Below are 26490 nucleotides of genomic sequence, written 5' to 3' on the forward strand. Positions count from 1 at the left end.
GCAGGTCTCCACTCCACGAAGCAAGACAGGGCTCACACTGGGATGAGACAGAGAAGGAACTTGGGAGAGAAAAAGGTCTTCCTCCAACTTAGCCCAACAAGACTCTCCAGACACCAGACACAGCCCTGCTGAAGGTGCCTGTTTGGGCTGGAATGAAGCAACATGGACACTCACACAGATGCTGCTCTACTGCACAGGGCATAAACCAGGAAGGGAGGTAGCACAAATCCCATCCAGCTGCTCTTCTAGCAAGGCTTTTGAGTTGTCTCCCTCTCTTCACATGCACTGGTCTGTCATGTGTGTGTGTCTCAGGGCTGTCCTCAGCCGCCTGGCAGCGGCTGTGCAGAGGGTGCAAGGGGGAGGTGAAGTGACGGGGTTGGGGATGGCCAGCTGCCAGTCATGGCCTGTACCAGGGCCCCCTTAGTCCCCTGACACACACAGGCACGTGGCACGGCTGCTCAGGGAGGCTCAGCCAAGAAGCCTGTCCTTCTCCACTGAATCTCTACTCTGTTTCCCAAGTGACAAGCCACAAACTCCCTTTCTCTTCCCAAACAAACAGAGGCTTGAGTGAATCCCTGCCTCTGCCTGGCACGCAGCACCCCGGTCATTATGGATTCTCCTGCAGCATCCAGCCCCTGCGAATGACAGCACTCAGTCATGTCAGCAGAGGCCACAGGCTGAACCTCCCTGTCCCCACAGCATCTCTCTGTGCAGCCTCAAGCATTGCTCCTTCACATCCCTGCTCCCCAACCTCCTCCTCTCCCACTGTGTTTGTGGCTACTGCCCGTTCCACGTAAAGGCAGGGGAAGTTGTGGCACAGCATGGTGACCAGTGTGAGAGTTTGCTAGGATTAGGACCCTTAGCAACAAGGTTTGGTAGACAGTGTCAACTCTTGACTTTAACCTCCAAAAGCTCATTTTGCTGAGATTTACAGTAAAACTGACTTCAGACTGCTAAACCTGGTCAACAAATTCCCTTCCTAATCACCAGAGACTTGCACACATCCACACAAAAGCATGAGGCAAATCACCCCTCACCACCTTCCTGCCCTTTGGCCCTTCAGCACAAATAAAATTACCTCCTTCAGCAAGACAAGCACCTCAGTGGCAGACCTGGAACAAGTCCCTGCACCATAACAGCGAGGGCTTGCACTCATACTCTGTCCCAAATGAGCACCTGCCTCCAGTGGGGCTGGCTCAGCCTCCATCCGTGGTGCAGCCCCATTTTCTGCCAACATGATCCTGTGAGGAATGATAATGCCTCTCCTGGAGCCTGTGCACTGACCTGTGGAGTGGTCAGGGCTGGAGAATAACATTCTCCTGCTGCAACAATGCTTCCCTCCCCTTCCTCTTCCTTTTCAGCACGATGCCTGCCCTCCTCCCAGCCAATGCCATCCTCTCCAGCATCTGCCTGGTGTGGGATAAGGCTTGCTCCCAGACTGTAATTTAACCCTCTTTCAGACTGGCTTGCCTGACAGGAGGGACTGAACCAGGCTGGCTGCAGCATGCAATTACATCTGTCAGATTAGCCATAGCATGCATGATCAGGAGCACGTGCCAGATGTGGCACACAAACAGCACTCAGCCAGCACCAAGAGAGGGTTGTGCAGACAGATAATACCCAACACAACATAAATCTTGCCAGTACAGAGTTAAGCCAGCATTGTTTTCTAAACAAATCTCAAACAGCAGAGTGAATTCATACTGGATCAGCATTTTCTACCATGTAGCTGCAGCAGTTTTGACCCAGTACCAAGCTCCCTAGAGCTGGATTTATTGTCTTGTCCACCCTGAGCCAGTGCCAAAGCCATGTCCTGAGAGGACTGAGGAATTTAACCAATGCCAAATGACTTTGGAGGCTCCATATGAGAAGAGCTTGCTTTCTTCTGCAAACTCCTCAACAATGACACTGAGTGTGACTGCATGGGCACGCTCCCTGCCAGGCTCCAGCCAGGAGGAAGAGTGACACATCAACAACACCACGGTCACTTGTCACCCGCAACACACGCCTGCACGCACCGGAGGGTGTGAACCACAGGGGAAAGGATCGCTTCACAGTAACACCAGCTGGCTCCAGCACTCAGAAACAGCCCCACCAGGCAGCCTCAGCCCTTCCCAAGGCTGACCAAAGCTGCTCCTGCCCGCCATGGTGGTCACAAAGGAGAAGTGAGGAACAGGAAAGAGGGAAAGGCAGGGCTCAGGGCACCCCAGAGAAGGAAGAAAAACAGCAAGAGGCAGCAAAGAGAAGTTGAAGGCAGCAGTTTGTGTAGAAGGGTGGGTATTGGAGTGGTGGGTCAGGGGGCATTGAGGAACTGCAGATGGGGAAAATTGATGGCAGGGTCCTGCAGTGGCAGCAGAGATGCGGTGGAAGATGCACTGGAAGATGCAGTGGAAGATGTGCCTTCTTTGTCAGCATCACCAGGTGGAACCTGGGCAGGAGGGGAGGAACACATCACCTTCTTCAGGGGACACCATACCAGCACCAGTGTGGGGGCTGCACAGTAGCACAGACCTGCCAGTCCCTTCCCCTCAGAGAAACACAACTGCCCCCAAAATCTGACTCAGAAAAACTCTGGCCTCTGTCAGAGTCTGTTCAGAGCCTGAAACCACAGCCTGGCAGGTTGCAAACTCCCAGACCTCCCCTTTAAAATCCACTCCTCTGAGGTTACCCACTACTTTGCCAGCAGCTTATTGCTTTAGGGTCTATTCTGGGGAGAGGCATCTCCAGGCACATTCATGCTCCTTGAGGACTGGCAGCACATCTGGGCCTGCCCAGGCACTGGGAGAAACAGCTGCTCCCACTCCCCTCCCACCCCCACAGCAGCTCCAGCAGCACGGAGACATGGCATGGAAATAGTGCAGCTGATCTTCCTGCTTTGCCTGCAGAGAAGCTGAGGAAAGGGGCACTGAGGGCAGCCCCAAGCAGCAGGAGGCCCTTTCAGGTGCTCCCAAGAGCTTTGCGCCCCAAAATGGGTCAGGCTCGGCACAGGGCCCCTTCACTGCCTGTGCAGGGCACACTGCGTTCCTGGCTTATGAAATACACTGTCTCCAGTAGGAAAACATCCCTTCCAGTTGAGAAGGAGCACCAGGGGACAGCAGATAAGCAGTGACAAAGAGCCTGCCCATCACCCCAAAAGCTGTGGCAAGCTGGGCTGGGAATTCAGAGGAGGTACCTGGCTAGGAAATGGAGGCCAGCATCTTCTGTGGGGAATTGGAATCCCAAAAATATCTATGAGATGAGGAGGGAGGGGGAATCCTCCCCTCTATGGCCCACTCCCGGTAGCATGATGCCACTCCTGCTCTGCTGCAAGCTGCATCCCTGAGGTGACCCAGGCCAGGGCTGCGGAGCCCAGCTTTGCTGCTGGCCAGGCTGCAGCAGAGTCAGCCTGGCTGCCCCTTCTCCCGAGAAACAGGGGAGGTGGAGGAAAACGACGAATGGAGAAGAGCAGACAGGTGTGTGCCCAGGGACGGGTGGGATAGGGGCGGAATGCACTCGGGACTGCGTGCGGGGGACCTGCAGCACGTCCCTCGGCTGCTCTGCAAACAACCCCTCCCTGCACACGCATGCAGAGCCGCAAGGAAAGGGGCTCAGAGGGGAGGGAGCAGCTCTCCGTGGTGGGGAGAGCGCTGATGAAAGCCTAGATTGTGTTCACAGCATAGCAGAAACCCCTGCCCTTCTCCTCCCTCACACCTCTGGGGAACGAGCAACGAGGGGGAGGGAGGGCGAGATGGAGAGAGGCACAGACAGAGGTGCCGAGGTTGCCTTACCTCGCAGTGCCTGCGCTGGGGGTGCCCGGCTGCGCGGGAGGTAAATCCAGGGCTCTGCTCTCCTTGGCGAGTGCTGGGAAAGGTCTCTGTTCAGTCACATGAAGGAGTGGCCTGTGAGTAGGTGCTCCAGCTCACCGCTCGATCGAAGCTGCCATGGATTCATTGCGAACGACTTCGCCTTCTGTGAGGAGAGGAGGAAAGGGGAGGGAAAAAAAAAAAAGGGAAAAAAACCACCAGCTTAAGACTTGGAGGGTAGATTCACTTCTTTCTTAGGTTTCCAATGGCAACTGAATATGCCACATATGAAGATCCAGGGTGTGTGTGTGTGTGTGTGTGTGTGTGTGTGTGTGTGGGAGGGACGGAGAGATGCACAGCTGCTGAGTCCACAGGCAGTGTAGGGTGTGAGCTAGTCAAGGCGTATCGGTGATTATGGGAACAGACAACTGGACAGGGGCAGCAGAGTAGACAGACAGCCAGATGGAAAGAGACTGAAAGCATGGGAAAGAGGTTGGCCTGTGTGCTAAGAGCCTGGCTGTCCCACTGCACACAAAAGGAGAGAGCACCTGACCCAGCACAGGGCCAGGTGCTGATGGAGCTGCTCCGGCGGAAGTTGAAGTGTGCCTACACACACGGCCGCACGCACACAGACACACACACACGTCACCTCCCAGCCCACACAGTCACCCAGGCACACCCCCTGCAAGGACACTCTGCACACTCAGGACACACACACACACACACACACGCACTGGACACACACGCAGATATTTACTCACTGGTCTTTCCACACCACCTTGCATACAACCCCTAAAAACTCAGAGCTCCTCTAAAGGATGAGGTGCTTTTCTTCTTCACATACACCCTGCACCTACCTACAAGGTTGCACATCTGTATTAAGATGCACACGTGGTAACTCAGACAACCATCACACAACACCACATCAGCTCCACCCAGCCTATTCCACCATTCCTATGAGTACCCAGCAAAAACATTTTATACAGCTCAGCAAATAGTGATCCCTGCGCAAATGCACGCGGAATACCCAAACATGTCTACCACCAGCTTCTGACCCCTTATACAAAACTCTCACTGCACAAACACACAGAATTTAATGAGCCACTCCCATAGCAGAGAACAGAAAAAGTGCCATGCACACACACACACATCCAAGTCAGTGCAAACGCCACATTAGCAAATGACGTATCTGTAAGAAAATGAGGGCACGTAAAACATCCTCATGCACTCAGGAACATAAGTCAAGCAAGCACCAGTGGCTGTATATCACACACAAATATACTCTGCTTATGAATTGCCTGCAGCATACAAACTGATTGTATCACATACTGTTACCTACCTAAACTCAGCCCACACAGTGGCATAGCATCCTTCTGGATCCTAAACATTAGCCCCAGACAAATTCTGTCACATGGAAAACACAAATACTCATCAACATCCAACACAGGCAGACAAACACAAACTAGACATGAAACACAGACAGCCACTGCCATTCACCAAAAAAAAAAAAAAAGACATTCTTGAAAGTTATGAAGGTGGAACTCACTTTGGAGACAGCTGTATTATTCTGTGCAAGTGCACGGGTGCATATTCACACACACACTTTCCACTGCCACACCAAATCTGCTTTAACTGCCCCATCTCTGAGTAAGATTTTCCCTTTTATTTTTTTCCCCACTTCCGCTAATTCTGCCCGTTCGACAATCTCCCATGTGTCTGTCCACGGACTGGAGTTGTCACTCCGAGGGAGCAAAGTCTCTGGAGCAGAAAGCCTGCAAAAGCAGCCACACTCATCCCTTCTCTTTCCCTCCGTTCTGGTGCTAGATGTGCATAATTTGCATGCAGAGAAGAGTGTGCAGTCCCACCAGCCCCGAGTGCTCTGAAGTTGGCTGATAGTGGCATCAGGGGATGTGACTGCAAAACCTAAGCGTGGCAAAGAAGTGCATAAATCCTTATGGGAAGTTGAGATTTGGCCAGGAAGGCACCGGCTTCCCCCAGGCCCCAGGAAAGACAAAGAGGTGCCCGAGGTGGGTAAGAGGGGGCAAGGGAATGAAAGGAGCTCGGCCCAGCACCAGGAACAGCACAGCGAGCACTCTGCCAGGCTTGTTTAACAAGCTCAGCAGTGTCGCAGCATGATGCTGCCAGTGATGACGGACAACAATCAGGGTTCGACATCAGGGCAGGCAAGCATACCTGTGTGCCCCCTGGAAATGGGAAAGGCAAGGGAAAGCATGGGCTTTGCAGCGGGGAAGAGCAGCTGTAGCTTATATGGCACAGGGGTCCATGGCTGCACTGGGATCACTGGAGCAGTGGTGGCACAGATAAAAAAGGAAGAGCTCGCAGGCACAAAAAAGGCTGGCACAGGCGTGGCTTAGACACAGGCAATGCGGGGGTTGCAGTCGGGTCTAGCCCCAGCCACATGGAGGAGGTGTGAAAGGAGTCCCATAAGCTCTTGTTCTGTGCTGTTGGACAGCGTGGGTTTCCAACACGTATGGATACACCTCAGTGTAGGTCAGTGGAGCGTACATTGCAATGGCCTCTTTCAGGAGCTCCCTACCCTCACACACCTTACGTGCCCCAGCAGCCTCAGCCCCCTCCCAATTCATGTGCACTTTCCACACTCTGGTATGACAACTCTCCACTCCTCAGAGCCACCTACTTCAGCATACTCCCACTTCCTCATGCTTGCACCACATCCATGTCCATGTGGCAGCATCAGAGGAGCCAGAATAAACATGTAGGGAAGCCCCCACTGCCACCTCAGCTCCAAACAGCCCCTCTTCCCCTCTGCCTTCATCAGTGCCACCACTATTCACTTTTCTGAAGTGCTTTGAAGGAGTAGAAATTTCCTGTCTCTCTCAGCTAAGCATGGCCCGTGCATCAAGGCAATTTCAGCTTGCTAGTAGCGTCAGTGCCTCGGTACTGTGCTCAATTGTACCTGCGTGCCTCTTCCCACAAACATCCATTGTGCATTACAGCAGATGAATAATTTAGGCTGAAAGGGGACAAGTGAGAGAGTCTTTTGGGTCTCAGCAAGGCACATGTACAAAGTAGAGTGGAGATGGAGCTGCCTCATTTGGTCAAAGCTAACAGATGCTGCCAAACCTAGAAAAGCCACTATGGCCTGAAGAGCTACTTGGGTTAAAGTACGGTCATGAGGGCAATGTAAAGAGGCCTTTGGACTCAGAATTTCTAATAGGTGCTGAGAGTGACACAGAGGTGTTGTGTGTGGATGGGCAAGGAGGATCTTCATCTCTGAGACACTTAGCTCTGACCTAAGCAGCTGAAGAGAGCCACTAGCAGAAAAGGGAACCATCATCCTAAACTGACCTGCAAACCATCTGCTCCTGTGCTTCAGAAGCATGGAAGTACTATGACTGGCTAAACAAGGGGAAAAGGATTGAGAAAGCACAGCAAACAGGAGCTGAGTGGGATGCAGATGCGTGTTTGCATGTGCACATCGGTGTTCCTCTCAAACAAATGCCACATCACAGTTTTATGGTGGCATGCAGGGGGACCTGGAAGACACAAACACGGGTCTGTCAGTGCTGCCCTGAGTGAGCCCATCTGCATGGGATAATGCCGGAAGGGGGCAACATGGATAATGTGGCATCACATGTGCAGGAATGTGTGGCCTCTGGTGAGCACCTGTGTGTTGGTGCTGTGCATGTGCCTGCTGTGGGGAGTAGATACCAGGTATGGATGTCTGGGATGTGCATGTGCATCAAGTGCTGCAGTGCAGGCTGAGCAGTGACTGTGGGTATGAGTCTGCTCCTTGCTGAAAACACCAGTGCATTTGTGAGGTGTCAGGGGCAGTGGGTCCCTTGCCTTGTGTGTGTGTGGCAGCCTCTACCCCAGTGAGACACTGCTGTCATACTGCACACCTGCAGAGCCTTGGGAAAGCAGTGCAGTGCAGCAGCACAAAACTATGGGAGCATGCATGTACTGGAGAGCACCCCTGGGAGCATCCAGGTTCCAGGGATGGGATCCCCTCTCTGGGTGGAACAGTCCTTCTGGCTCCTGCACTGCCTCTCCTCCCGGACTCCACTTTCCTTTCTCGCCTTCCCTCAGCTCCCCTTGCTCGCTGGCAGCAGCATGCTCTGACCTGGGAACCAACTCCCACTCACCACACTGGGAGGGAACTCCTTTCTTAGCAGTTCCCTGGTATTTTCCCATACTGAGAGCCAGAAAGTGAAGAAAAAACACAGGGCAACCTGAACTGGACCTATTCCCTTTCCATGTCCTTATTCCTCTTAACTGCATTACAAACTCACAGGTTTTCACCCAAACCAACAAACTTCCACCCCAAAACACTACAAAGCAGACTCAGTTCACATCTGAGCCCTGGGCCATCTCAGGCTGACACAGCTCAGGTAGGGCAGCTCAAGGTAACAGAGTTAGGAGAGAGCAGTCGCTGTAGCTGGGAATATGGAGAAGCTCCTGCAGCTGCAGCCATACCTGTCTGACTTTCAGCTCCCCAGCCAGAATCACCCATACCTGGGGTTGGAGTAAGAAATTTCATGCAGGAATTGCAGTCAGCACAGCTCAAACTCACGCTTCTGGAGCCAAAGCAACCGTCCTAGCTGCTTTGTTATTGCTCCTATCAGAAGGCTAAACCTTCAGCCAGATCCCATTTCCAGGGGAACTTGCAGGCTGGGTTCCAAAGCATGGAGCCTGTCCACTTGGAGCACATCCTGAGGCAGTGGGACTTCAGTAGAAGAAAACCCCAAAGACATTTCTTTATTTCTTTAGCCAGTTCTGCAGATCACTACCTCCCTCCCAAACACCCTACCCAGAGCTCTACTATTTGTTCTGAGGCTGATCTAAATTACTCAACTCCCCAAACTGAAATACAAACAACTGGCTTCCATTTCAGGCTTTGCTTTTGCCCTATATCCCACTTCACACCTATTCCCTCCGGAGGACAAAACTAGCACACAGGAGCCACTTGTGAAAATATGCACACCTTCCCTGGAAGGCTCCATGGGCTCCCAGTAAGACCCAGTTTCACCCAGGACCAGAAACATACAGTTTGCCATGAAATGGAGCCTTCACACTTAAGTACCATCTGGTTTTTTCTCAACTGCAGTCCTGAATCTGGGGTATCCCCAAACTTTACTCAATCCCATGCACTGAAAGCCTCACCTCTAAGCTCCATTTTAAACCCTTTGTCTCCAGTTTTTTTCTGAACTCAGCCTTTCACTTTACACATGAGTGTTCTGTACCAAATCCCTTCTCTGATGTTTTCTCCACACCATACAAGACGACAGACTGGGAAAGTCTGGCTGTCTGATCCACTGCCTAGCAGCAGTCACGACCCACAGTGCAGGTCTCCAGGAGGCAGGACAATATTTGCCAGATTTTTTTTTCTTTACAGAGGAGCCCTGCTCACGGCTTAGACAGTTTGGGTGACCTTTTCACTGCTGGCAATCACAACCAGGAAAACAGCCCTCTGTGCTAATATTTAAATGTCCACCATGAAAAGCCCAGAACCAGCCTCAGCACCTGCTGCGGGCTCTCCCCTGTGCAGCACCACAGCATTGCTACTCCAATTCTTCCCTCACGCCGAGGTCTTTCCCTCCAGCCTTGCATCCTTCTCTTCCCTGCTCAGCTTCATGAGCAGCTCCTGCCGATGCTTTTCCCACATCCTGCCCTGCAGCTCTGCCAGCTTTCCAGGCCCCACCAGGCATGCAGAGAGTGAGCCCCTGATTACCATTCAAGCTGGATTCTTATTAGGCTGAAATGCCCCTCCAGGAGATCCATTAACAGTCCATAAGGTTAACTTAATCCAGCCAGTCTTGTGTGGTCTCTGCCCAAATTCCCTATTACATTAACAATCTTGAGCCTTAATTAGCATGTGAGGCAGAGGTGGCATTATTAATGGAGATAATATGGAGCATTAAGAATAAACAGGCCAGGCTGTCTCTCCCCCACCATGCACGCAAATCCTCTTCTGTGCAGAAACAGCATGAGCTTCCCCCATGAGCAGCACATGTGAAGGGCTGGGGTGCCCCAGACCAAAGACAAACCCTGGAGCATATAGCCAGGCTGCTGCAGGAGGATGATGGGGAGGAAATGAGATCCCAGAGTGACCCTTCATCTGCCTGGGAGATGAGGGCCTGATAATGGGAAGGCCACAGTGTGGCAAGTCCCGTGAGGCAAATCCTTGCACCAGGAAGGAGCAGTCATGTCCTTGGCTAACCCAGCCACCCCATATTTCTGGGAGGCTTGGCAAAGCAAGGCCAAGGTTATGTGAGTCTCTGCCCCCCTGCACGTTCAATTCACGCTGCCGTGTGTGTGCACACAGGATAACACCAGGGGTGTATGGCTCAAACACCACGGGCAGGGAGGGGATGTCTGTCCAAAGGGAACAGGCTGCAGGAACTCACTGCAGCTGTGCAAAAGGCTCCTCGTGAGTCTCCTTTCTGACCACTGAGCCTCAGTGCACTGGGAACACAGGACAGGACAGAGGGGCTTCTGTTGAAGGAGAGAAGCAGTCATTTGGGGGACCAGAGAATAAATGATGGGGGTTCCAGCTTGGTGCAGATTGACCATGTGGTGGGGAAGGGACAGGTCCCTTCTGACACAGGCTGGTGACTGGCTGCACAGGTGGCTGCTCAAAAGAGCTTGGTCAGCTCTATTACAGGTGAAGGGTCAGTCTGGGGCAGACCCTCTCCCATGCCAGGAAGAGCCAGCATGTGTTTGAGTAGAGAAGGGAGGACTGGTGCTGCCAGCAGCAAGGGGCTGGGGCAGCAAAGGGTCAGGGATGCACTGAGTATCAGCCAGGAGAAACTGCAAGCCTGACACTTTTTTCTAATACAGGCACTTGCAAAATCATAAGGCAAAACAGGGGAGGAGAGAAGCAGAAGCAGCTAAGCCAAGGAAGCAGAGCCTAATGACAGGACCTCTGGACTGCTAATTCGCTTCCAGCAGCACCCAGCAGGATGGGGGCAAGGAGAGAAGCATGTCTCAGGCACCCACAAGGGCAGGGAATGGCTTCCTGAGTCTGGCTTGTCCCTGAGGTCTGACCCATGCTGTTCCAGTGTGGCTCTGCTGTGCTCAGTGTGTCCCTCCGGGCTTTGCAGCAGGGCTTGCACTGAGAGCAACGATCCCTGAAGCACAGAGTGATATCCCTGTGCCTGGGCCCTGAAGCACTCGGCCAGCGCTAAGTAGCCTTGCTTAGTGAGGAGCAGTGCCTCAGGCTCGGCTCTCTCCCAGGGCCGCATTCAGCATCAGCCCAGCTGCCTTCACATGCCCAGAGGTGCAGCAGAGGCCCTGAGCAGAGCCCAGCTCTTCCACTTTCCAGCACAGCAAGTTCCCACTCCCCCAGGCCCACCAGCCAGCCCCTGCCAAATCCATTTGTCCAATCTTGTGCTTTCTACTAATCCTGTTGAGCCATCCTTTAAGTTGCTCTGAGGCAGAGATAGAAAAATACAAAGATGCCCTAAGAAGCTTCCCCTGACCTTGCTCAATTCAAGATAAAGGGCTATGATTTAAAAAATTACAGTGGGGGTCTGTCACTGATCCATTGAGTGGATTAAAGGGAAACAAACAGAGACACAGGATGCAGCTAGTGCTAGGTGAGCAGACAGGGAGGGGAGAAAGGTTACAACCAGCATGGGGAGGAGACAAAACAAAAGAAAGGACAGAAAATTATAGGGGAGCTAGAAAAATAACTTCTTCCTTGCCATCTCCATACTTGACTATTGGTAGAAAAGCTTTGTACATTCATGATGTCATACAACATCCCACCACCTTTCACAGTCTGTAAGGAAGAGTGAGGCAGCTGTACTCTCCATGGTGTGACCTGGCTGGGGACAGGGTGCTGGGACTGGAGATGAGCTCCTTGCCCTGTCAGAAGCATCCAGTGGGGTACCTGACTGAAATCCCAAGGCACAAGTGCCTGCTAAAGAGATTGTCATCACTGTCTCTCCTTATGAAGTTGTTCAGACTTCTCTTCCTCCACTCCTTCACCCTTCCTTCACACCAGACCTCTCAGCTCATCTCCTGCCCTTCCTGACAGTGCTGTCTCTCACTCTCCCTGCTGCTTGCCCTGGCCCACATCACATCTGGCAGCATCTAAACAGACTTCACACCACCCATCTCAGTCCCCTACAGCCCTTGACTCAAAGGTTACTCAGAACAATTTTCCTCTGTAGAAAATGTCATAATGTCATAAGGACTAGTGACGGCACCTTCTTCTTTCCCTGTACCCTCCAACATTTGTTGCACCCCACAAGGGCCCTTTAGCCCCTGGCATGAGCCTGTTTCCTCCCCCGAACCTATTCTGTTTGAAGAATAGGTTTAATCACTCACAAGATGGCTGATGTTTCATTTTCATTCTTCTTTTACAGGTATGTTAACCAGAAAAGGAAGCTTAAAGAAGGTGTACACTTCTCATAAAAATGCTGCAAAACTGATAACAGTGAATGAGGAAAAGGCTAAAGTACTCAACAACATTTTTTGTCTCAGTCTTCAATAACAACATTTCTTCCCACACGTCTTGAGTGGATGGACAGCAGGGGATGGGGACTTAGAGAGCAAAGTGCTTCCCACTCCAAGTTCAGGTTCATGAGTACCCGAGGAACCTGAACATACATAAGTCTATGGGCCCTGACAAGATGCATCCCTGAGAGAATTGTCCAATGTAGTTGCCAAGCCACTCTCCAAGATATTTAAAAACTCATGGCAGTAAAATGAAGTTCCAGGTGACTGGGAGAAGGGAAGCACTGTACCCATCTTTAAAAAGGGTAGAAAGGAGAACCCTGGGAATTACCAACCCGTCAGCCTCATTCTGTGCCAGGGAAGATCAGGGAAGATCCCCTTCCTTTTTTTCAAACCTCCTCAGAGCCTGCCCACTTCTGTCTTGACGACCAAGGCACCTTCAGCTGGTTTCAGAATTTTTGCCCAGCTTGTTCAGCTCCTCCTGTACCATGCATGGGCACTGCAGCTGACTGAAACATTTTCACCTGAGTGGGACCTGGTGCAGCTCATTGCTGTGATGTCACTTCCCACCCAGCAATGCCCCATGTCCTGCTGCTAAAAGCTACACCACAGTAGCCAAGAAGGAGGCAGCAGATAGATGCAGAGAGATGAAAGGTGAAGGGATACAGGAAAAGAGACAACAGAGACTGTGAAATGAGACAGGTCTATAACACCACACATGACAAAGGAAGGGCAGGGGAAAGAGGTGTTAACAGCCTCTTCCCACTCAAAGATCAAGGGTCAGGAAATTAAACCAGAAAGTTACAGGTTCAAGACAAACTGCATGTGTGTGCTGCACCACTTCCTACTGTGAGATTCCGAGGATGTTAAAACTTACCTGACCTCAAAAATCAGCAGGACAAATTCAGGGAGGAAATAAATCCACTGAGAACTTAAAGTGCACAACAGATCTTCCAGCACTGGGTCCTTCAAATATGCTGAGGCTGAAAGGGTGTTCAGAGGAAGTGCTGCTACACAGTTGTCCTGCCTATATACTATTCCCTCTTTCTGCTGCAGCTGGAGATACTGCACTGGAAGGATCACAGACCTGGCTTGATAAGGTCCTTTTTGTATTCCTATGGCTTTCCATAGCTAGGCTGACCCAGAAGTCATGGGGAAGAGTAGCTTTGAGTAACAGTATCATTTTGGTGCATCAGATCATTTTGGAGATGGATGGACAAGGCAGCAAACAACATAGCTCATTCCAAGAAAGATTTTTTTTTTCCCTGACCAAAAGCTGGAAGATGTCAGGTGTCATTTCAACCAGTCATTCCAGTATGGATCCTTGTTGGGAATAAAATCTCTGCTTGAGCCCTAGCTCCCTCAGTGCCTATTTCCAGACTTTTCTAAGACCAAATCCCCTTTCCCTGTGTTGATAAACACAGAACTCTTTAAACAGACCATCTGTAACAGGTCCAACCCCCTTGAATTCCCTTCCATTTCCCTGACCTGTCAATCACACTATTCATGGCAGGCTCTCCACACTAATCCTTTTATTATGATCTCGCTCAATTTTCCTGGCCTATGACTGCAATGAGGAAAAAAGGGAGGGGTATTAATCCTTCTGACCTTGTTGTCCCAATTCTGGGCCATCTGTGACTAGGAATTCCCGAGGAGGGAAGTCTGATCCTCCTGACCCCACTATCAACCCCTTGCTTTGGGAGGTTCAGTTTGTACTGTCCTAGAAAGGTGGAAAAGCCCCTTTTCACTTACAGGCACTTCCTATGAGATTGCTTCCTAGACTACCTTTCTAACCAGAGAGGGTGGAGGGAATAATGTCCTCCACCTCTATCAGACTCTGTTTACTTATTCCTCCTGTATCACCTCTCTGCTCCCTCAACAGCACTGTCTGTGGGTTCTTCCCAGCCACAAGACAAGGAATCAATAAAAGGTGAAAGACAATCAAACATCTCTCAGAATTTCCCTGGCAGTGCTGCATATAAAGAGGAGGTCTTGCAGCTCACTCCACTTCCACCACTGGTTGAGTGTAGCCTGTTCCCTCCCCCCCATCCCACCACCATGTTTCCTTGCTGCCAGCGGTTGCATCTTCATGAACCTGCCACACTATTTCATAGATGGTTTGAGCACTCACAGCAGGAAGCTTGCATGTACCCTCAAGAAACAAACATTATCCTCTTTGCTCAACTTCATCCATACCTCTGACTTTGCCCATTTTTGCCACTTTAAACAATCTCCTCCTTTCCTTGGTATTTACAGTCCTCAATACACACAAACTGTTACATATCATCGTTTAGTCAAGCTCTACATATTTTGTTCTTTTAATCTCTCCGCATAAATAGGTATCTTCAGCTCTTTCATAATTTTTATTGCTCTTCTCTGAACTCCCTCCAATTTATCATCCTCCTTCGGCTAGAACAGCACCCAGGCTTGCATGCTAGGTTTTCCAGACTGATCTTACTAAGGCCTTGGAGGTAATATGAATTCAATCTCCCTAGTGCTTCAAGGCTTGATGTTTCTGGGTGTACTCGAGTTTCTGGATGTCAGGAAAGCTGTCTCACTTCGTACAGGTGGCACCAGCCAATACAACTCAGGGCTGTCTCCCCAGGGAGAGGAGGAAGAAGGTTCAAGAGAGGTCGGGAAAAGAAGACACATGGACAGGTGGGACAAATGTCCTGCAGCTGAACAAGGGACACGACTACAAACTCTTTCATGCACACCTCAAGAAGAGACATCAATCCTGGATGTGGAAAAGGTGCATATGTACACACACATAAACACGTGTTCAGTCCACAAATAAACCCCCAGTGACCTGCATCACACACGAGTGCACACAGGAACACACACACAGGGATAATGCCACGAGGCAGGAATGACAGCCCTGTGTGTGGAGACTTTGGGCATGCACATGTAACCTGTGCATACAAGAGGACAGGACAAAGAAAATGGTGCTCTCCCTGCTCACAAACATACATGTTCTCATGCAAAACCAATGCTCCCAGAGGAAAGATAGCAGCTCATGGAGTCCTTATAGTAGCCTAAAAATACACAGGCAGCTCTGACCCATCTGGTCTGCAGATTGAGCCTATGAGCCATGGAAAGAATGAAGACAAACATATGACACCTTGCCTTAAGGCAACTGGTAGCACATGCATCATACTGAGCCAGAGTCTTCATATCTACAGACCCTTCCATAGTGATTACATTATCACCAAAGCTATTCAGAAGTGAGATGAAAGCTGAGGACCACAGAGGGGAAGAAAGGGACTCCCTACAGGACAGTTGTGGCAGAGCTAGGGATCCTGCCTCCTACTCTGTGACCTCCCCTCCCTGAGCCATGTTACTGATGATCCTTCTTCACAAGGGTGTATTCGCTCCATCTCTCTGCTATCAGACATCCAAAGGAGTCAAAAGCACCCACAGTTTCTTGCAAACAGTCTTTCCCCTACAGCTTACCTAAACCAGACAGGTATTAACATTTTGTGAGTGTCAATGTATAGAGAACACAAATTCTTGGCCCCCAGACACAGCTTCTCATTTCTGTGAAATTCATACTGCACCATCAGCTCCCCAGAGCATCACTTGGAAAGAAATTCTGTACTAAAGGGCTGAAAAAGCTGGAGATGCACTCCCCAGGGTGATTGCAGACAAGAAAGAACAGCCCCAGCACATCAGTCAGGTCAGCACAGAATGGGCTTCACCTTCAACAGCAGAATAGACTCACCTGTGGGGATTTGATCCCATGCCTATCTCCATGGCATCTGATGCCATGTGGTGTAGGGCACCATGTAGCCACTGAGACTCCCCACACCAGTGATGCCTGGAGACCTTTAGAGACTCCCTGCAAGTGGCAACATCTAGGGACAAAACCATTAAGTCACTCACCTCAACCTGACTCCTGGTAGCTTGTTTGCCACCTCTTAAAACACCGTGGAAAGAGTGACAACTGCCCTTCCCTCCTTCTGTACCTCAGCTGGTCAGCTGGAACTGGGTTTCCTCTCAGCTTATGAATGTTGAGAAAATGAGGTCATTTCTCCTCAGTGACAGAAAATTATTTGGTGAGGAAAGCAGTTCATCTCAGGCAATGGCTATGTACCCCTGAGCTACCCAGGAGACCCTTAAAGAGGAGGTCAGGGAAAAGCAAGGCACAAAACCAGCACCAGCTGGGGAGCACAGGAAAGTCAGGGCACAAATGCAGTGCTGCTAAAGTGGGGCTGTAACTGCTGCCAGACCAGCTCACCACTGAAGCAAACACAACAGCAGTGCCACAGTCATTGTCACCTCCATAGTGTCAAGCTTGACTCATCTGAGGATTTAAATACAGCACTCATCTGGTTCACAGCTGTGAGAAACTCATCCTGACCCAGCAGAGAGAAAGGGCTGGAGGTGGGTCACAGCCCTGTAGTCTCCTCCCCGAGTTCTGCATTCTCCCCTTCCAGACCACAGAAGGGATTTCAGTGCCCCAGTACCCTGGCAAAAGAGGTGGGTCCCATGTCTGCAGCTTGCCTCTCCTTCAGTAGCTCACTCCATGTCCTCCCTCACCCTCTTCCCACATGGAAAGGCACTGGGGGACACAGAGCTCTCTGCTCCTTCAGAACTGCTCAAGCACCTGCTATAACTCCAGTCTGGGCAATCCTCACCAGCAGAACCTGCAGAGCTACCAGGCAAACTCCAGCTTTCCCCATAGCTGCCAGCAGCCTGGGATCCCTCACTGCTCAGGACAGCTCTGCTCCTCCATGAAGGAGAAAAGCAAAACCACCTCTGTTCCCAGAAAAGGGGATGTTTTGCTGGAACATATTTGCTCTGCACCTAAGCTGCTTCTGTCTGCTCTGGTGCACAGGCATTGGCAAGGGCTGCAAGTGCAAGGGCTGCAAGTGATTTTTGGGCCATCACATCCCTTCACCAGAGCAAAGCAGCCCTCGTGAGCTCACAAGAGTGTGAGGACAGAGGTGTTCCCTACATGTCCTCTGCCCTCCCTCACACTAACAAAAGAAACAGCTTAGCCCAGGTCCATGCTTACAGGGGACCAAGGGAAAAAAACCCACAGTATTTAGGATGAAGGAGAGAGCAGCCAGGTCTTTCTGCCTCAGCAAATGTGCTGATATTTTCTGACACAGCTGATAAGAGCACGGGGTGGTTTCAACAGGCCCTGATATGACCAGTAGCTTTTTTCCCAGGTGGGCAGAGCTTTTCACCACTCTTCAACAAGGTCAGATGAGGCAGCTGCACTCTGCCTGGAGCTGCATCTGGCTTCTGACATGACCCAGGCAAGAACAAACACCACGGACATCATCACAGCTACGCTTTCCTCCCTTCTGCCTTCCCTGCAGCTGTTACCTTTCCTATTTTAACTGCAAGCTGCCCCCCAGCAAAACCTCCACCTCTGTATGCCCCCCTTCCCCAAATGCCCTCCCTATCCTCCAAGTGGCCTCTGCCCAACAGCGTAGCTTTGAACCAGTGCAGTGGATCAGACGGCACATTCCCAAATACTCACTTTGCGTGGAGCTGGGGAAGATCAGGAAAGGCCATGCATGCACAGTTCTTCCCTTGGTGTCGTAGTTTTTGATGGGGGAAGAGCAATGAAGGCAGTTTGCTTCATGCCGACAAATCTGCATGCTTTGTGGGATGGGTGCCCTGAAAGCCAGTCTCCCTCCCCAGGGAAAACAATGGCGTGAGGAGGGTGCCAGATGGGGAAGGGACTGGGGGTGGGGGGAAGGTTGGTAGGTCGGGGAAATCAGTGGGATTAAAGTGTCTGCTTCTCACCCCTGGCACTGCATCGGCACCCTTCCACTCCCTGCAGCTTCCTCACTGCTGCTGGTACGGTCTGCACAGAGCAGGGAGGCGAGAGGGGGGCTGTATTTAAATATATTAATAATGCATGTTCCATGCAAATGAAGCTTCCTTTGAATATTACATTAGCGATGCTGTCAGGCTGCGCTTCTTGGGACCCAGGAGTGACGGGATGTGTGGGGACCCGGAAGGGGGGGTGTGGGGAGGTAAGGCTCACCAGAAATTCCCACATACCCCAGCACAGCCTCCTTCCTCCCTCTCCACCCCAGCTCCCCCACATTACACACACTCCCACTCCCTCCCACCTCTCCGTGCATGACAAATTCCTTGGCTCGAAGCATGCAATGCAGCCCGGCTCCCCAGTCCCCAGGCCCAGTGGCATGGGGCTCCCCTCCACTCCCTACATCATCTTTACCCCGCTCCAATCTCAGCAATGCTCTCCCTGCTCCACAGCTTGGTTTATAGCTCTGTGTCTCCAGAGTGGGGAGAAGGGTCCTGCTCTGCAGCCTTTAGGGGGATGGAAGGGGAGCAATTCCTAAGTCCGGCCTGCACCATGGGCGCCCCTTTTGTTTGCACCCACTGTGCTCGTGTGAGCCCAGAGTGGGTGCCAAAGGACCTGTGCCAGATGTATTTGCCCGCAGCATAGGAGCGATGCTTTCCCTGCCCATTACAGACACCCCGTTCATTCCTGGGCGCCAGGGAGGCTGTTTGGTGTCTGTGGACAGCCAGCCCAGCTCTGTGCACACTCGGACGCGGGACACGCACGCGTGTGCTGCATGCACGGTGCAGGGCTGGGGCACACCAGCACACACACGCAAGAGGGCATTACGCACAGCAGCTCCCGAATGTGCTGCCTCCTGCAGTATTAGCTGATTTATGCTGCCTTTCCCCAGCCAGATCCAAGCTCTGGAATGGGAGCAGCGGCAGCTGTGCACTCCTGCCTGTCCTGGGATGAGAATAGGATGTGCCTGTTCGTCTCTCTCCCCCCCCCCCCCACCACTTCTCCTTCCCCCTCCTTTTGCTGCCATTCATTCATTCAGCTTCTCCTCCCCCCCCATCCCATGCCCCAAAGCAGGAAGATCCTTATGCATAAAAATGTGGGCATGCTTTCTCTGGTGGAATAAATGGGCATGCAGACACCCTGCAGGCAGTACATCTACACTTACATATGCATTGGAGTAGCTGTCCTGGGCCCCTACATAAATACCCGGCTCCCACCACCAGCACAGACACATTCACACACCCGACAGACACCACGCAATGACTTTTCTGCAGCTAGCCAGTCTCCCAGCAAAGCAGTGTAAGAGCAGAGCAGAGATTTACTCACTCCCTTGCATGCAAACCAGACGAATATTCACACACCACACAACGGACAGACACACAGACACAGACCAACCACTGTCCGCAGAGGCTCCCCTGCAAAGTTTGCAGAGAGACAGGGAACAGGGGGCTGAGGGATGAGACTGACTCCTTCTCTGTCCCATAACTGCAGGCAATACACAGAGAGGTCTGTCTGTCTGTACATGCACATGTGTGCATGGAGGGGGAGGGTATATACACACACCTATAGCTACACTCATGGATATACACATGAACTCACACAGAGCATATATTCACATCTATTCACACATATCTACATTTACAGATACATGTACACATACATACATATATCACCTCCTTTTGCAAGGTCCGAATAGATGCAGACGGGTCAAACCCAGCTGTGTGCAGCAAGCCCTGAACCTATTCATCATCCTGATCCTAAGCAGAGCACACGCACACACACACACACACACGGTGAAGGGGAGACCCGTCTCCAAGCCTCTCTCCCTCCCTCCCTCCCTCCCATCACCCCATGTAGGCATAATCTCCCCCCACAGACACACACACACCCTGGGCCACTTCCTCATCTCCTCTGCACTCACCCCTCGCCTTCATCCTTGGATCAGAGGCATCCAACCCCCAGGGAGTGCGTGCACAAGCTGGAGGAAAAGGGCAGTCCATGCATCCTGCCCTTCTCCCCCTTTTCCAATCTCAGCTGCTTCTCCGAGAGGCAACAGGGACGGCAGCCGGGAGCCGAGGACACGCGAGACAGCAGCACAAGGATTGCACACAAAAACGTGTCACACACACGCACACACACACGTACCTGCTTCTGGAGGGGTGACTGCTCCCAGCTTCCATACGGGGCATGACAGAGACGAAGTGGAGGCACAAAAGACCCCGGTCCTCGAGCAACTTGCAGCCCTGCAGATGTGTTTGTGCGGGGGGGGTGTCCCCCACTGGTGTCACCTCTCGGAGCTGTAGCGTTCCCTGCCCCGCAGCTGGCTCATTCCCGGCCGCACCTAGGCAGCGCTCCCAGCCATGCACACGCGCGAGCACGACAGGCGGGGATGGAGCAGCAGTCCAGGGAGGGCACGCACAGCCGGAGGATTTGCTGCCTTCGCCGCATCCGCATCACTGGGGGAAGAAGGCAGAAAGGGCTGTATTGGCATTTAAAACGCAAGTGATTAATTCGCCACAGGCTCGGCTGATAGGGCTCAGGGACCAGAGCCGGCGGCACTGCTTCTCCTGGCTGGGAAGGCTCTGACAGGCAAAGGACCCTCTCCCATGGAGCCAGTTCCGAGCTCTCCTCGCCTGCACAGCCACTGCTCCGGTGCAGGCGGAAAGGGGTGGGCCTCCACCGGAGACATGAGCACACGCATGCAACAGCTGCTGGGAACTGCACACACACGCACAAACACACACACAGACACAATTCCCCACAACAGCTGCTCGGGAGCTACACACAACACAAAACAGCTTCCCGGGAATACACACAAACAACAGCTGCTGGGGAATCACACACACACAGAGGCTACAGCTTCTCAGGATTAAGTCACCCACATGAAAATACAACAGCTTCTAGGAACCACATAGGTACAAGCAACAGCTGCTGAGGAGCTACACACACACACACACACAGGGATGCATACAACAGCTGTACGCCTACTGACACAAGTACGTGCAACAGCCATGGGAAACTACACCTGGATACAAGCCCCTGTGTTATTTGCTAAAGAAATTGACACATAAAAAACGTAACAGGAGGTGGAGAAAACCTTTCATCCACACACAAGCACATGCATGTGACTGCTCTGGGGACATCGTCTATCACACACCTCCTCAAATCACCACCACAGAAACACAACAGTTCCTCAGGCAGCTCCTGGAGCCACATACCCTCATGTATGTCTGGAAGACCTTCCACCTCCCTCTCCCCAAACCCACACGTGCCATGACCAATGGAGATCTTGCTCACAGTCAGAAACAAGCATCCATGTGCACCAAGTGTTGGGGACTCAGCCACAGCTTGGCCCCCAAATACTTCACACAGGCAATAACTGCTAGGAAAGCACATTACCAAACACAGGGTCACTCTTAAGAAATTACTCCCCAGTTCCTTGACAGAAAGCAGAAGCACACCTGACAGACATAAATAATCCCTGCACAGACAAGCAAGACCACAGCTGAAGGGACACAATGCACCCCTCACACTCAGCACAGCAGTGGAGGGACTGCCTGGCTCACTCAGAGACATGCACACATGCAACAGCTGAAGAAACTTAGGGACATTGGATGGGAGCTGGCTTCCTGGGATGTACAGTCCAGCCTCCTGCTATTCCAGGCAACCACATCATACAGTCTTGCTCAGAAATGTCTCAAGGTCCATCTGAATACTGTGAGACTATTTGCTTCCTGCTCAGAAGCTACGTTGAAATTAAAAGCCTGCCCCAACATCTGCATTTACCCAGGCCCAATTCAACCCCACATGTTCCTGGGCCAGCTGGCCACATTCTTCACCTGGGCATGCATAGAGGTTGCAAGAACAAATGGAAGTGCCAGACACCTCCTGCCCCCCTGCTTCACACAAACATAACACACGTGCAACAGCTGGATGAAGACCTTCCCCTCAACATAAATACCAACATGCTTGCAACAGCTTCTAGGTAAACAGATATCTAAGCCTGCCACCATCAGTACTCACATGCACTCAGGTACAGAATATACAAACATGTGTAACCCCTAATGGCAGACTAATGATTTTCTTCATGCAGTCCAGAAATTGAAGAAGAATTAGGCTGACACACTCACACACCACTGCAAGGAGCACTGCTATTAAATTTATTATATCAATGGCATGAAACTGCAGCAGGGGAGGTTTAGGTTGGATATTAGGAAAAGATTTTTCACCCAGAGGGTGGTTGACACTTGAACAGAGTGCCCCACGAAGTGGTCACAGCACCAGCCTGACAGAGTTCCAGAGGCATTTGAGGAATACTGTGAGCCACATCATGTGATTTTTGGGTTGTCTTGTGCAGAACCAGGAGCTGGACCCAATGTTTCTTGTGGATCCCTTCCAATTCAGGATATTCTGTTCTGTTCTATTCTATTCTATTCTATTCTATTCTATTCTATTCTATTCTATTCTATTCTATTCTATTCTATATTGGGACACCCATTGCCTCTGAAGAAGCTCACCTGTGGTCCACCTCCCCATCCTTCCAGTTAATAAATGAGCACAGAGCAATGTAATTGCCCCATCTGTCTCATGCCTGCAGCTTCATAGAAGGAAGGTGAGCTCTTTTGACCCCCCCGCATGAGGGGTCATGCATAATCATCTCATGTAAATCCAACCCCAGCAAGCAGAGGAGTGCCCCTAATCTTCTCACAGGCCTACAAAAGGCTCATGGACAGAACACCAAACCAATAAACCTCTGCATGGGGAGGCAAACAATAATTAGCCCCAAGGGAGTGAGCTGCCTCCCTCAAAACACAGGCAAGCACAAAGGACCCATCTACAGAACAAGGCCCAGGATCACACACATCAGCTGCATAGCATGAAGAAACAAATTGGCCCACTAGATACAAGTCATCAATCCTTTTGAAAATGACACATAGGAAGCTTGCTGTGCCCTCTTGTACTCCAAACCTGCAAGCCTAAGTGGGAAAAATCACCCAGACACAAAAATACACACAAAGACCCACACACTCCTCAGGCAGATGGGCATGCAGCTCTGAGGACACTTCTGGATGTTCCCTGGACCATCTGTAGACATCTGTTCCCAGTGGATTAAATGCCAAAACTACTCACACCTCCCAGAATCAGAGAAGGAAGCTTCTCTTGGCAACTACAGACTCAAATTTCCTTGCCTTTATCACTTTGGGGTGTTATGACTGTGGGGTGTTCCCTCCAAAGCTCTTTTGAAGCTAAAAGCTAAAAGAACATAGACTTGCTTCCATCTCTCTCTACTTCCTCCAAGGACAGACAGTATCTAATTTTGGAGGGTGTTGAAGTAGGAGAAAAGGTTTCCAACTCCAAATTAATGCAGGATTTGTTCCTGCTTGAGTTCCTCCAGGATCATCTTGCAGTCTGTTTGTGATGAGTCTCCCAGAGGCTCTCCTGCTGGCACACATCCCTTCAGGACTCAGAAGGGCTAGGGCAGGATCCTTGTACAACCAGGGCTTCTTCTGGGGGTCAAATGGTATTTGCTCATACTCCCACTGACCCAGGAGCAATACTTAACTCCGGCAGAACAGAAGTGCCCCAAGAGACAAGCAGAGGCAAGTACCACATTTCCAGCAGTGTGGGACATTTGGGTCCTCAATCTGATTCAAAGCCAGTCCCTCCATGCCTATTTGTCCCATTGCAGATGATCTGGAGAGTACAGAAGCTCACCCCCATGTTTATTTTGCAGAGGCTCTGACCTTGCCAAAAGCCCTGGAAAGACTCTGTTGTTTTTTACTTCACAAATAATAAAAAAAAAGTCACTGAGAGAGGAAAAAAAACCTCCTAAGGACGTCATAGATACTTTAAGTCAGCTGCAGAGGTGCCTCATTCCCTATGTCCGGCAGTACAGAAAAAGAATCACCTTTTAATTCTTTGGTGCCGATGTCTTTGAGACCACTACCTACAGTCAGGCCTGACCTCTCTGCCCCCTTAATGGGGATGAAAACAGCCCCAAAAAACACTTTGGTTTATACCTTTCTGCTGAGTGCCTGCTCTATTGGGCTGCCACATCCTCTATGACTGGAGATGCTGTTAGGGGTGAACAAGGGAGCTGACCTTATTAGAGCAATTCCCTAGTGTTTTTCCAACATATGCCAGGGAGTTGTTAAGTCCTAGAACAGCCCAGAATCTGGGAATCACAAAAGTGATGATAAAACTGATTTTTTAACCCTCTGTGCCCTGCCTGGGGATTAGCAGTTCGGTGGGGATGGTACCTACACTCCACGTAAGGAGTAGGGGCGGGGAGTGCAGCCAGCCATCCCCCTCTCACCCATCACCCTGTGCCGTTTATCCCCAGCAGGAGGGGAGGGCCGGGCAGGGAAGGCAGCCACGCAGTCTCCTGCATTACCTGCGGTGTGCTGCCAGGGAAGGGAGCCTCGCTGGCATTGCTTCCAGCTTACCGAGCCGGCAGATCAGCCCTTCTCCCTCTCTGTCTCTTCCCCTGCCCATCTGCCTGTCTCCCACTGGAGCACAAGTGGGTCCCACGGATGGGGAAAACAGGCCAAGGGAGAAGGCTGGGCTCTGCCCTAGTTGCAGTCAGAATCTCTCCGCTGATCTATACTGCGGTGAGCAGTGACAGATTGATTTTACAGCTCTGCTTGGAGCCGGCCGCTGGCCCTGGGCTGTGGATGAATCAGCTTTCTCTGGTCCTTGGCTTTTATTTCATTATTTTACTGCAACCTCGCTCACAGGCAGCTAAAGAGGGAGCGACAGGGAGAAACATGAAGTTGGCAGATTTCCTTCCCTGCTCTTGTGCTCCCAGCCTCCCAGCCTGGCTTTGGGACTCCAGGAGGAGGGAGGGAATGGATTGTTTTCCAGGAACTGACATCTATCAGGAATAAAGACATGAAGATCCTTCTGCACGGGCAGATGCATGTTGCAGTGGCTGTGGGAGACAGCAAGGACTGCGCAGGCACTGCACAGCATGAACGGCTCCTGCTCTGCTGTGACAATGACTCAATCCTTGCCAAATGGAGGGGGGCCCAGTTTTCAATGCAAGGTACAGCATGTTTGGAAATAACAATGCACTCAATCCATGACTGCATTGGACACTAACCTGCTTACAGACTCCAGCATGGAAGTGATTCCAGGTTCTCTTCTTATATCTGTGGACGTAGAGGAGGGGGCAAGGGCTGTACCCTGCTGTCCCCAAGAGGTCCTAGAGCAGACACAAGGTTCTCCTGGAATAAGGTAGCACCTCTAGGTATGAAATTGACTTTCTTCCCTCTCCTGGCTGTGGTTGCTCAGAGAAAGCTAGTTCTAACTCTCCTGGTTCTAGCACTGTCAAGAAGAGCAACAGTGAACTCAAGCAAGGATAGAGCAACAAAATCAAAGGGCAGAAAGGTGTTGGGTTTTTCCAGCTCTGACCTGGAACTACAGTGGGACAGCTCAAGCCAGACTGTTGAAGCAGTCTGGAAATAGAAGAGCAGAGAACAGAGGGACCAACCAAAGTGCAACAAATGTTCCTCTCCACACCCCCAACATCCCAGGAGTGAATAGGAGCAAATATCTGCTCTATCAGACTTGCTTCTGAAAAAATCTCTTTGTCAGAACTGAAGATCTACTCAGAGGGCCCCTCACCTGTGCTGGCACCTGCTCTGTAAAAGGAGAAATAGCCAAAGGAATCCAAAACCAGTTTGGCCTGCTCCAACCTTCTTCCCACACGCTCATGTCCCAAGGGGGCTTCACATCACAATGGGTGGTACTTCCATTGCAATGGATTCAGGACACCCCGGAGCTTTCTCCTGCCTTATTCCAGAGCTCTCCAGCAATACAGACCATCCAGGGAAGGAGTGTTCCTCAGAGGACAAATGTCTGAAGACAGACAGCTAAAACATTGTGTCATTGGGCTCCCTCAAGCTCACACATATCCTTTCTCTCCACCTGCCCCAGCACAAGCATCAGAGAGTGGCCTTGAAGGTGGCCAGCGCAGCTCAAACCATCAGAAGGCAAGGGCCTTTTGATCTACAAAGATCAAGGTGTGGGAGGGGAAGGGAGGGGAATCAAGACAGGAAAAGCAGGAGAGGCTTCCCAGTGGTCTGTCCCAGTAAGAGGGACGGAGACAGCAAAGTCCATCTCATCCATTTTGTGTAATCTTTTAATCTCTTGGTTTTTAATCTTTCACATCAAAAATGAGACACATCATTAAGAGTAGAAGAAATCCCAGTTGGAAGGGAGATGGGGATGGTGAAGGAGACAAAAAGTCCTCTTGCTTCTAAGTCTTCTGCTTTGTTCCGTTTCTCTATGTCTCTCTCTCCCCTCCTTCCTTTTTCCTCCCTGCTTACAAGCAATGATATAGGTGACCCGACAGACACAGAACACACTGGGGGCCTCAGCAGCTGGAGGAAGTGCAGTGTCATGGCCTAGGTGTGGTGCAGGTCAGGCCCTCCCTTGGTGGCACTCTGTGGTGACACACAGGCACAAGGCTCA

General features: G+C 51.3%; 1 long non-coding RNA gene across 1 annotated transcript in view; it reads right to left on the bottom strand.

Annotated features, from left to right (window-relative positions):
* Positions 1 to 20662, bottom strand: part of LOC115909965 — a 49751-nt gene extending 29089 nt beyond the window's left edge. The window contains exons 1-2 of the long non-coding RNA XR_004061178.1: positions 20161 to 20662; positions 3768 to 3948 (exon numbers count right to left, since the gene is read on the bottom strand). This is a non-coding gene — a long non-coding RNA (uncharacterized LOC115909965). The remainder of the gene's footprint in view (positions 1 to 3767; positions 3949 to 20160) is intronic.
* Positions 20663 to 26490: the final 5828 nt, after the last annotated feature.

This window comes from Camarhynchus parvulus, chromosome 1A (genome assembly GCF_901933205.1).
Source record: "Camarhynchus parvulus chromosome 1A, STF_HiC, whole genome shotgun sequence".
NCBI lineage: Eukaryota > Metazoa > Chordata > Aves > Passeriformes > Thraupidae > Camarhynchus > Camarhynchus parvulus.